The 13,183-nt window shown below is 38.5% G+C and overlaps 1 pseudogene; it reads left to right on the top strand.

Annotated features, from left to right (window-relative positions):
* Nucleotides 1-9,384: 9,384 nt before the first annotated feature.
* LOC149748044 (small nuclear ribonucleoprotein G pseudogene) lies at nt 9,385-10,514 on the top strand (annotated as a pseudogene).
* The last annotated feature ends 2,669 nt before the right edge of the window (nt 10,515-13,183 follow it).

The following is a 13,183-nucleotide window of genomic DNA, read 5'->3' as shown; positions in this document are numbered from 1 at the left end:
ACTTCTGGTTAGTATTAGTCAACAATTATTGCAAACATCATAAAGGACTGAGCATTTGCAGTATGCTAGATTGCAGATGGGAGAGAGGTAGTAGGCCTTTTTTAGTCAAGTGGGAGGACAATTTTGAAGGAAAGTCAGCAAAAGAGAAATACAATGACTCTTGACCATGGGGAAAATTCTCAGGTAGATCAATTTTTAGAAAGAATAAACATGGAAGTTTAATATCTATAAACTGACCCTCTTTAAGTTATGTGTGTCCAAGTACCCAGTGGAAAATCTCCTTTTACCCCAGGGGACTGCATATTTTGCTTTGAAGATCTTTGAGCTAGATAAATTTATTTGAGGTTTCTTTTACATAATAAGCATAATAATCTTTTTACATAGATTGTTTGTGCCAATCAATAAACCATTAAAGTTTGTAATGATGCTCTTATAGAACACTGAAGAAAATCCACTTGAAAATGTATTATTTTTTTAATTTGGACTCGCTTGAGAGGCAGTTGGTAGAGATTAATAAGGAACCAAAAACATCTTCTTGCCACTCCTACCGTTAACAACCACCTATATTATTGCTACGGTTTGGACTGCAGAAGCAGCTGGTTCTTTCAACCCTTCCTAAATTACTCAACCCTTAGTCAACTTAGATTGCTGGCCTAGGTAGAAAGATCTTCTTTTAGGAAAGTTGTATTCCCTTCCATCTCTGCTTGCAATTGACTCAATCCAGTCTGAATCTATATCTGCCTTGAAAACTTTGCTGAAAGAACTAAAGAAGCAACCAATACATTCCAATATCCTGATTTTTCTTTTTTTTACCTTTTTTCTTAGAGCTATGGTCTCCATGAGTGTTTGGTTCACTTTCCAAGTTATTGCAGATGACAGCTTTTGAAATCTATTTCCATTGTGTAATAATGATAGCCAGCTTTCCAGACTGCAATAACTGCGTTCTTGAACCCACCACCTGACCACTCAGCCAGTGCCCACTTTTAAGTACCAAATTCTGTATTTTTTAGGATACAGGTTCAGTTGCTATAACAAAACCCAGAATAATAGTGGTTTAAACAAAATAGTTTATTTTCACATAACAATTCAAGTTTAAGCAGAACTGGCTGATAGGCAGCTTCATGGTATTAGGAACACAGGGCTCATGTTATCTTGTTGTTCTCCTGTCCTAAATAGTTGCAGTCATCAAAGAAGTCTCAGCATCACATACACATCTGAGAGAGCAGGAGGAGAATAGAGATGCAGGGAAAGATTAAGGACATGACCCAGAAGTTGCACACATTACTTATGCTTAAACCCATTGGCTTGATCATATGGCCACACTTAGTGGCAATTGAGAAATGCAATCATTGGGTGGGTGGCCATATACCCAAGCTTAAAATTCAACCTCATGGAAAAAGAGAGGGGACTGGATATTGGGGGACAACTAGCAAACTCTGCTATAATGTTTACTGGAAAAACTAAGCATATTACCCATGCAATGCCCGAGGAGTCATTTGCACAACTCCTCTAACTGCAATAGCAGTAGTTGCCTCTTGATCAGGTCATGTGGGATGATCTGTTCAGTGATTGTTTTCTGACCTGAATGGCTAACAAATACCCTTCAAATAATAATTCAAAATGTGTGGGATGGCTTTATATCACATCAAAAAGAACTGCTGAGAGCAAACAGATTGATATTTTCTCAAAAGAAACATGACTTGCTTTAAAAGACACTGAAGAAAATATACATTTTCTTCACGTAAGTTTTTCTTTTCATTAGAATGTTATATGCAGAAAGCAATTTTTCTTTCCCTTCCTCCTTCCTTTCCTGTTTTTCTCCTTCCAGGATTCATATTTAATAACCAGATATAGAGTACCTTATTTATGACAGGAACTTTCACATATAATATTATCTGACTTAAGCTATACATCAATTACAAAAGATAGATATTATCCTTAATATAAAAATGAGGAAACTGAGACTCAGAGAAGTTTAATGACTAGCTCAGGATCACATCACCAAGTCACACAATCACACTGTGGTACGGGCTTGTTAGAAACTTCCAGGAAACCATGTATCTCTGCCCCAGCCTAAAAGAGGTGATATGCTATGTAGCTTTCTATGAGAGTGTCAAACACTGCAATCCAACAGATCAGAGAAACCGGTTTAAAGAGCAATTTTAGACCACATGGCAGAGATTGCTTGCTGTCACTCAATATGAATTCATTTCTTCTTCCTTAGTAACAGAATCTCCAATTTAACCGGGCACAAAGCTAGTGAACCTCCCTTGCACCCAAGTATGACAACTGTAAGCAAAATTTTTCTGTATACCATATAGAAAGTATCCTTAGAGGAAAGAAGCATAGCCTCCTTCTTCCTTTATTACTTTTGCAGGATGAAATGTAGATATAATGTTGGAGGCTGTCATGGATTAAGTTGTACCTTCCTCCAAAAAATAAGGTACGGTGAAGTCCTAACCCCCAGTCCCTTTGGATGAGACTTTATTTGGAAATAGGGTCTTTGCAGATGTAATCAAGTTAAGATAAGGTTATTAGAGTGGGCCTTAATCTAATACAACTGCTATCCTCATAAGAGAAAACTCTGAACACAGACATATAGGGACAACACCACGTGAAGACACCCTGATGGGCACAGAAGGGAGACAATGTAGAGAAGATAGCCCTGTTATGACAGAGGTAGAGTTCAGAGTAATACATCTACAAGCAAAGGAAAACCAAAGAATGCCAGCAAGCAGCAGAAGCTAGGAGAGGCAAGGAAGGATTCTTCACTACATCCTTTAGAGAGGGTACAGCCATACTCCTTCATTTCAGACTTTCAGCCTCCAGAACTGTGAGACAATCAATTTCCATTATTGTAAGCCACCTAGTTCATGGCACTTTGTTGCAGAAGCCCTAGGAAACTAATACAGTGCCTGAGCAGTCATCTTAGATCATAAGATGGCTTGCTGTGGATGGCAGAAAAGCAAGAGAGAAGAAGCCTGGGGCCTTGATGACTTCATAGAATAGAGTCTGAACTATCTGTCTGTGCAGTTTTACATGAGAGAGAAACAACTTTCAATCTTGAAGCAACTATTATTTGGAGTTCTTATTACTCACAAATGAACATAATTCTGATATGAGCTACATACCTCTCCTTTAAAAATGTACTACTAAGGGCTATGGTGCCTAATCCTAGCTTTCATGGAATATTCTGGTTCTCCATCCATTTTCTCAGTGGAAACAATTGGGAGTGTGATAAATCTTATCACAGATTCCAGCTTTACCAAGGAAGAGAGCAAAATTAAGATGGTTCTTAAAGATTGCTGGGAACTGGAAGCAAATGACTCAGGGTTGAAATCATGGGTTGTTCAGATTAAATATGATAGTAGCATAGTACAGTGGGTAAAAGAACAGACTGTGGCATCAAACAGTCTTGGGATCCAATTCCAATTCTACCCCTTACTAGATAGCTAAGTGATTTCTGAATAAGTTATTTCACATCTCTACTCCTCAGGTTTCTTATCTATAAAATAGATGATAAAAAGAGGCATGCTAATGTTTTGCTTAACTGAGGACGGACAGCATGAGTGTAAGATAATAATGAACTTACTGGATTGTTGAGGGGATTAAGTGAAAAATACACATGAAGTGCTTGACACAGTTCAAAGCATGTATTAATTTCCTTCCCACCACAGGGTTTTTGCACATGTAGTTCTATTTCCACAGATCCTCTCTTACTGTCATCAGATTCTGGTAAATAAGTACTCTCTGTATGACTAATTCACATACATTAATCTCAGCTCAGAGCTCTTCTCTTCAGAAATTCCTGTCTTGGTCTCCCCTGCACCAAGGGCACACATAATTTGATGATTTTTAATCATAGCTCTTAGTAAAATTTGATCTAGGATAATTATTTGTTATTATTTGATTGATTTCCATCTTTCCTTCCAGACTAGCACTCCTCAAAGTATGGTTTACTGGCCAGTGCTGATCTGCAAATTATTTATTACTTATCCTCCAGGAGATAAAAACAGAAACTAAGATTAAGTTTTTAGAAACTTTTATAACAATTTGATATAGTAATTATGGTTTGTATTTTTCATATTTGACTTTTTATTTTGTTTTCCTAGTAATTCATTTTTCTTATAATCTACAAAAACATCTGTCCACAACTGACTTCTTAAAATTTTTAACTGATCTTAACAGAAAACAACTAACAAAATGGTAACAGTAAAGTCTTCTGTATCAATAATTACTTTAAATGTAAATGGATTAGATTCTCTAACCAAAAGACACAGAGTGGCTGAGTGAATTAAAAACAAGACCCAACTACAAGCTGTCTACAAGAAACTCACTTTAGATTTAAGGACACATATAAGCTGAAAATGAAAGGATGGAAAAAAATATTCCATGTAAATGGTAACCAAAAGAGAGCAGGGGTTGAAAGAAAAAAAGTCGCAAGAGAAAAAGGACATTATATACTGATAAAAGGATCAATCTACCAGGAAGATAAAACAGTTACATATGCATCCAAGGTCAGAGCACATAAATAATATATAGCGAACACTGACAGAACTGAAGGAAGAAATAAACACCAATACAACAAAAGTAGGAGACTTCAGTTCCCCACCTTCAGTAATGGACTGTAATATCTGAACAGAAGATCAGTAAAGAAATAGAGGTCCTGAATAACACAATAGAGCAAACATTTGCTAACATATGTAGAACATTCTACCCCACAACAGTAGAATACGCATTCTCCTCAAGCACACACAGATCTTTCTCCAGGATAGCTCACATGTTAGGACAAAAAACTAGCCTTAACAAATTTAAGAAGATTGAAATCATACCACAAAGAAATGAAACTGGAAATCAATAGAAAAAGGAAAACTGGACAATTGACAAGCATGAAAATTAAACAACATACTCTTGAACAACCACTGGTTCAAAGAAAAAAATCAAAAAGGAAATTAAAAAATATTCTGAGGGCTTCCCTGGTGGTGCAGTGGTTGAGAGTCCGCCTGCTGATGCAGGGGACACGGGTTTGTGTCCCGGTCCGGGAAGATCCCACATGCCGTGGAACAGCTGGGCCCGTGAGCCATGGCCGCGGAGCCTGTGTGTCCAGAGCCTGTGCTCTGCAATGGGAGAGGCCACAACAGTGAGAGGCCCATGTACCGCAAAAAAAAGTATATATATATATATTTTTTTTTTGAGACAACAAAAATGAAAACACAACACACCAAATTTATGGGATGCTGCAAAAGCAGTACTAAAAGGGAAGTTCATAGAAATAAATGCCTGTGTTAAAAAAGAAAAAAGATTTCAAATAAACAACTTACCTGTGCACATCAAGAAACTAGGAAAAGGAGGAACAAGTTATTGGCAGAAGGAAGGACACAACAAAGGTAAGAGCAGAAATAAATGAAATAGAAAACAGAAATGCAGTAGCAAAAAAATGAATGAAGCTAAGAGCTGTTTTTTGAAAAAATAAAGTTTACAAACTTTGTCTAGACTGAGAAAAAAACAGAGAAGTCCCAAATATTAAAATCAGAAATGAAAGAAAGAAGAGACATTGCAACTGATGCCACAGAAATGAAAAGTATCAAAAGAGACTATGATGCACAACAGTATGCCAACAAATTGGATAACCTAGAAGAAACAGATAAATTCCTAGAAACATACTATAAATAAAATCATGAAGAAATAGAAAGTATGAATAAACCTCTAACCAACACAGAGATTGAATCAATAATCAAAAACCTCCCCAAAAAGAAAAGTCCAGGACCAGATGGTTTCACTGATGAATTCTACCAAACATTTAAAGACAGATTAATACCAATCCTTCTCTTTCAAAAAATTGAAAAGGAGGGAACACTTGAAAACACATTTTTAAGAGGTCAGCATTACTTTGATACTAAAGACAGACAAAAACACCACAAAAAAAGAAAACTACATGCCAACCTGATGAAAAGAGGTGCAAAAATCCAGAGCAAAATGCTAACAAAGCAAATTCAGTAGCATATTAAAATGATCATAAGCATGACAAAGTGAGATTTATCCCTGGGATACAAGGATGTTTCAACATACAAAAATCAATTAATGTGATACACAACGTTAATAGAATAAAGAATAAAAATCATATGATCATGTAAATGGATGCAGAAAAAGCATTTGAAAACATCTAACACCTTTTATGATAAAAACTCTTAATAAACTAGGTATAGAAAAAAATGTACCTCATTATAATAAAGGATATATATGACAAGCCCACAACTAACATACTCAATGGTGAAAAGCTAAAAGCTTTTCTTTTAAGATCATGAACAAGGCAAGGATGCCCACTCTCACCACTTCTGCTTAACATAGTACTAGAAGACTTAGCCAGAGAAATTAGGCAAGAAACAGAAATAAAAGTCATCCAAATTAGAAAGGAAGAAGTAAAAGTGTTCCTGTTTGCAGACAACATGATCTTATATATAGAAAACCCTAAAGATTCCATTTTTAAAAAAGCTATTAGAACTAATAAATTCAGTAAAGTTGCAGGTTACAAAATCAACATACAAAAATCAGTAGCATTTATATAGACTAACAATGAACTATCTGAAAAGGAAATTAGGAAAATAATCCTACTTATAATAGCACCAAAAGGAATAAAATACATATGAATAACCTTAACTAAAGGGGTGAAAGACTTATATACTGAAAACTACAAATCACTGATAAAAGAAATGAATATGACACAAACAAATGGAAAAACATCTTATGTTCACTGATTGGAAGAACTGATATTGTTAAAATGACCATACTATCCAAAGTAATCTACACATTCATTGTATTCTCTATCAATATCCCAATGGCATTTTTTACAGAAACAGAAAAAACAGTTCTAAAATTCATATGAAATCACAAATGACTGTGAATAGCCAAATCAATCTTGAGAAAGAAGAACAAAGCTGCGGTATCACAGTTCCTGATTTCAAAATATATTACAAAGCTAGAGTAATCAAAACAGTATGGTACAATATCATTTTAATTAAAACATCAAATCAAAACAGAGTACAAAGCAGAGAAATAAACCCGTGTGTATATGGTCAACTAATATTTGACAAGGGTACCAGGAATACACAATGGGAAAAAGGATAGTTTGTTCAACAAAAAGTGTGGGGAAAACTGGATATCTACATGTAAAAGAATGAAACTGGACCCTAACTTTACATCATACAGAAAAACCAGCTCAAAATGCATCAAATTCTTAAACATAAGACCAAAACCTGTAAAACTCCTAGAAGAAAACGTAGGAGAAAAACTTCATGACAGTGGCCTTGGCGATGATTTCAAAGATATGACAGCAAAAGCACAGGCAACAAAAATAAGCAAGTGGTACTACATCAAACTAAAAAGTTTCTGCACAGTAAAGGGAACAATTAAAAGGCAACCTATGGAATAGGAGAAACATATCTGAAAAGGGGTTATTGTCTAAAATATATGAGGAATTCCTACAACTCAATAGTTAAAAAAAAAAAAACTAATACTCTGATTTAAAAATGAACTAGACTTGAACATTTCTCTAAAAAAGACATACAAAAGGTCAATGGTATATGAAAAAATGCTCAACATCACTAATTATCAGAGAAATTCAAATCAAAACCACAATGAGATATCACCTCACACCTGTCAGTTTGCTTATTATCAAAAAAAAGACAAGAAGTGTTGGCTACGATGTAGAGAAATTGGAACCCTTGTATATTGGGAATGCAAAATGGTGCCATGGAAAACAGTATGGAGGTTTCTCAAAAAATTAAAAATAGGGCTTCCCTGGTGGCGCAGTGGTTGAGAGTCCGCCTGCAGATGCAGGGGACATGGGTTCGTGCCCTGGTCTGGGAAGATCCCACATGCCGCAGAGCAGCTGGGCCCGTGAGCCATGGCCGCTGAGCCTGCGCGTCCGGAGCCTGTGCTCCGCAGCAGGAGAGGACACAACAGTGAGAGGCCCGCATACCGCAAAAAAAAAAAAAAAAAAAAAAAAAAATTAAAAATAGAACTACCATATAACGGAGCAGTCCCATTTGTGGGTATTAATCCAAAAAAATTTAAATCAGGATCTCTAAAAGATAATAGTGCTTTTATGTTTATTACAGCAATATTCACAATAGCCACGATGTGGAAATAACCTAAATGTCCACCATTAGATGAACGGATAAAGAAAATGTGGTATATACATAAAATAGAATACTCTTTGACCTTAAAAAGAAGGAAATCCTGCAATATACAACATGAATGAACCTTGAGGACATTATGCTAAGAAAAATAAGCCAATCACAGAAACATAAATATTGAATACTTCCACTAATATAAGGTATCTAAAATAATCAAATTCATAGAATCAAAGAGTGGAATGGTGGTTGCCAGGGGCTAGAGAGAGGAGGAAATGGGGATAAAGTTTCAGTCAAGAAAGATAAATAAGCTCTAGAGATCTGCTGTTCAACATCGTACCTGCAGTCAACAATAATATATTATACACTTAGAAACTGGTTAAGAGAATAGATCTTATGTTAAGTGATCCTCTCACTGTAAAATAAAATACAATATAAAATGAAACTGGGGACTTCCCTGGTGGCGTGGTGGTTAAGAATCCGCCTGCTGATGCAGGGGACACAGGTTCAAGCCCTGGTCTGGTAAGATCCCACATGCCACGGAGCAACTAAGCCTGTGCGCCACAACTACTGAGCCTGTGCTCTAGAGCCCGCGAACCACAGCTACTGAGCCCACGCGCCTACAGTCCATACTCCACAACAAGAGAAGCCACCGCAATGAGAAGCCCGCGCACCACAACGAAGACCCAACACAGCCAAAAATAAATAAATAAACTTATAAAAAATAAATAAATAAAATGAAACTGGTTTTTGATTACAGATAGTTCAAGAAGCACTGTTCTGGACCAGGGATCAGCAAACTTTTTCTGTAAAAAGTGAGAGTAAACATGTAGGCTTTCCAGGCCAATCAGTCTCTGTTGCAACTACATAACTCTGCCCTTTTAGCATGAAAGCAGCCATAGACAATACATAAACAATGAATGTGTCTGTGTTTCAATAAAACTTTATATTAAAAAAAGATGATGGGCCAGATTTGATCCACAAGCTGTAGTTTGCCAACCCCTGTTATAAGCCATGAAACTCCAGGGAGCAGATGTCTCATTTGTTTTGGTCTTCACTGTCTCTCCAGTGCCTAAAATATCCTTCACATAATAGGTACTCAATAACTATGTATTTAAATGATTAGTCTACTTTACGATGCAGGTGCAGGTCTTGCCTGAATTGATGTAGACGTCATATGTCCAGGGCTATCAATGCCTTGGATGACCATGATAAGAATGTTAACTGACTCTGGTTAACCACAGATAACCAGATTAAAACAACAGATGTTCCACGGATCAAATATAGTCTGGGAAGCAAAGGCAATCACCAGTTGCTTGAAAAAAGAAAGGAAGAGGGTATTGGCACTTGTAGGTTTTAAGGAAGCTGTGAAAGTTTGAGAAGAATGGTAAGGAAAGCTAAAAGTGGTGTGTGATAGATACATTGCTTAGTTGAGGTTGGAGAGCATGAGTGAGAGGTGGCAATGACCCAGAAGGCAGCAGTGTCCTCTAACAAGGCCCTGGGCTTGGTGTTCCAGGTAGATTAGCCTAGAAGGAAGACTATTGAATAATACATCCTTGTCCTTTTCCTCTTTAAAAACCTCTGATGATACCACAGGAGTGTGAGGGAGACCACAAGCACCATTTCAAGGCAGCTCTAAGCACACTGAGTAGACACCATGAGCAAGGATCACCATCCCAAGTTGAAAAAAATTTAAGAACAAGAAGTTATTACTGAAATTAAACAGCAACAGATGTATCCAAGGAATATTGTGGGAATTTGATCCCTTTATGAATCTTGTGATAGATGAATGTATGGAGATCATATCCAGGGCAACAGAACAATAATGGAAAGGGGATAATACAAGGAAATAGTATCATCATGTTAGAATCCTTAGAAAGAGTATAAATGATGGCTGTGTTCAGCAGAGAAATCAATTGCTTCCACACGTCCCATCCTCAAAGGACTTGTTTTATTGTGATGTAAAAGTCAGGTGATGCACACTTGTCATATTAAATTTTTTTATTGAAATTTTTAAAAACCCAAAATGCTGATAACTTGCTAAGATCAGATCCAAAATTCCCTGACATCGAAAGTCTTTGATCATTTGGTTCCAATCTACCTTTCTCATCACTTCATGCCAGAAACCCCTTCCCCAAAATATACTGTTCCTAGAGCCACACCAGGCCATTTACTCTTTCCCTCAACATGCCTGATGCTTTCACATCTTGACACCTTGGCTCTAGCTATTCTCTTCCCTGCAATGCCTTTCTCTCCTCTTCATCCAGCAAAGTCTTAGCCCCCCTTGGAGACCTACACTGTGAAGCCTTCATGGCTCACTTACCAGATAGTTTGTCTCTCATTCCACTGCTCTGCCATTACATTCTATCCCAATCATTTGTTTGCATGTCTGCCTGTGCGCTGAGACAGGGAGCTCCTTGAAAACTAGTTTTAATATTCTGGTGCTTAAGCAGAATTGGCAAAAATGCAAAGAGCCCGTGATCTGCATTTAAAGCAATTATAGCAGTATTTTCTCCTGCATTCTCTCTTGCTACACTGATTTTCCTTCCTGCATTTATCCCTTCCCAGCTGAATCTTTTCTTTTGCTCTTCTCAGACCCAGACACAGGAGAAAACCTTTCTATGCAAGGTTGATAAGCTTATCTGTAAGAAGGGCTAAATAAATGTTTCCATTGTGTTTTAAAATTATTGAATACCCAAATCCACAAAGACATTTTAGAGGACTTTTCAATCCCATGTGTATTTTCAGGGAAGTGTATCTAATATGTTTTTATTAGTTAATTTACATTTAACTTATCAACATAATGTATTTAGTCATTACACTCCAAATCTAACACATTCCCTTAGGAAGCACAACAATCTATTTTTTTCGCTATTAACAGGGTGTTTGTTTTCGCCAACTGAAACTTGACACAAAATAATATTAAACTGAATTTCTAGTTTCTTCAAAATAAAGTTTCTGAATGAACACAATAGAGTGCAAGATCATTGGGTTAGTACCATCAGGGGACTACATTGGAACCCTACTTTTTTTTTCTTTTTTTTCTTTTTTTTAACTTTTTCTTTTTTTGGCTGCATCGGGTCTCAGTTGTGGCATGCAGGATCTTTCGTTCCGGCACACGAGCTCTTCGTTGTGCTGCATGAGCTTCTCTCTTGCTGTGGCACACAGGCTCCAGAGTGCGCAGGCTCTGTAGTTGTGGCATGCGGGCTTGGTTGCCCCAAGGCATGTGGGATCTTAGTTCACCGACCAGGTTCACGTCCCCTGCTTTGCAAGACGGATTCTTAAACACTGGACCACCATGGAAATCCCTCTCTCTTTCTTTCTTTTTTCTTTCTTTCTTTCTTCCTTCCTTCCTCTCCCTCTTTCTTTCACTCTTTCTTTTTTTCTTTCCCCCTTACTTCGCTGTGTCATGAAACAGTTTCATATCATAACATTTTAATTTTATCATAATAAACATATATTTTAAATCCATTTGAGGTTACAAGGAACACACTCAAAAGCTGTAGCATCAAAATGGAACAGTGTGAGGGGGGAACTTCAGGATGGTATAAGAGTAAGACATAGAGATCACCTTCCTGCCCACAAATACATGAGAAATACATCTACATGTGGAACAACTCCTACAGAACACCTACTGAACACTGGCAGAAGACCTCAGACCTCACAAAAGTCAAGAAACTCCCCACGTACCTGGGTAGGGCAAAAGAAAAAACAGAGACAAAGAATAGGGACGGGACCTGCACCAGTGGGGGGAGCTGTGAAGGCGGAAAGCGTTTCCACACACTAGGAAGCCCCTTCGCGGGCGGAGACTACAGGTGGCGGAGGGAGGAAGCTTCGAAGCCGCGGAAGAGAGCGCAGCCACAGGGGTGCGGAGGGCAAAGCGGAGAGATTCCCGCACAGAGGATCAGTGCCGACCAGCACTCACCAGCCCGAGAGGCTTGTCTGCTCACCCGCCGGGGCGGGCGGGGGCTGGGAGCTGAGGCTTGGGCTTCAGAGGTAGGATCCCAGGGAGAGGACTGGGGTTGGCTGCGTGAACACAGCCTGAAGGGGGCTAGTGCTTCCACAGCTAGCCGGGAGGGAGTTCGGGAAAAGGTCTAGAGCCGCAAAAGAGACAAGAGACTTTTTCTTGCCTCTGTTTCCTGGTGCCCAGGAGAGGGGATTAAGAGCGCTGCTTAAAGGAGCTCCAGAGACAGGCGCGAGCCGCGGCAAAAAGCGCGGACCCCAGAGACGGGCATGAGACGCTAAGGCTGCTACTGCCGCCACCAAGAAGCCTGTGTGCGAGCACAGGTCACTATCCACACCTCCCCTCCCGGGAGCCTGTGCAGCCCGCCACTGCCAGGGTCCCAGGATCCAGGGACAACTTTCCCGGGAGAACGCACGGCGCGCCTCAGGCTGGTGCAACGTCACGCTGCAGGCTCGCCCCACATAAGTACCCCTCCCTCCCCCCGGTCTGAGTGAGCCAGAGCCCCCGAATCAGTGGCTCCTTTAACCCCGTCCTGTCTGAGCAAAGAACAGACGCCCTCAGGCGACCTACACGCAGAGGCGAGTCCAAATCCAAAGCTGAGCCTCGGGAGCTGTGCAAACAAAGAAGAGAAAGGGAAAACTCTCCCAGCAGCCTCAGGAGCAGCGGATTAAAGCTCCACAATCAACTTGATGTACCCTGCATCTGTGGAATACCTGAATAGACAAGGAATCATCCCAAATTGAGGAGGTGGACTTTGGGAGCAACGATATATTTTTTTTTCCCTTTTTCTCTTTTTTTGAGTGTGTATGTGTATGCTTCTTTGTGTGATTCTGTCTGTATAGCTTTGTTTTTACCATTTGTCCTAGGGTTCTGTCTGTCCGTTTTTTTGGTTTTTTGGGTTTTTTTGTTTTTTTTTTTTGTATAGTTTTTAGCACTTGTTATCATTGGTGGATTTGTTTTTTTGGTTTGGTTGCTCTCTTCTTTTTATTTTTTATTACTTAAAAAAATTTTTTTAATCATTTTTTATTTTAATAACTTTATTTTATTTTATCTTCTTCATTCTTTCTTTCTTTCTTTTTCTCCCTTT

The sequence above is a fragment of the Delphinapterus leucas genome, chromosome 11 (assembly GCF_059928025.1).
Source record: "Delphinapterus leucas isolate spDelLeu-1000000601 "Yukka" chromosome 11, BTC_Dleu_Yukka2, whole genome shotgun sequence".
NCBI classification, from domain to species: Eukaryota; Metazoa; Chordata; class Mammalia; order Artiodactyla; family Monodontidae; genus Delphinapterus; species Delphinapterus leucas.
This window is presented reverse-complemented; position numbering and strand designations above follow the sequence as displayed.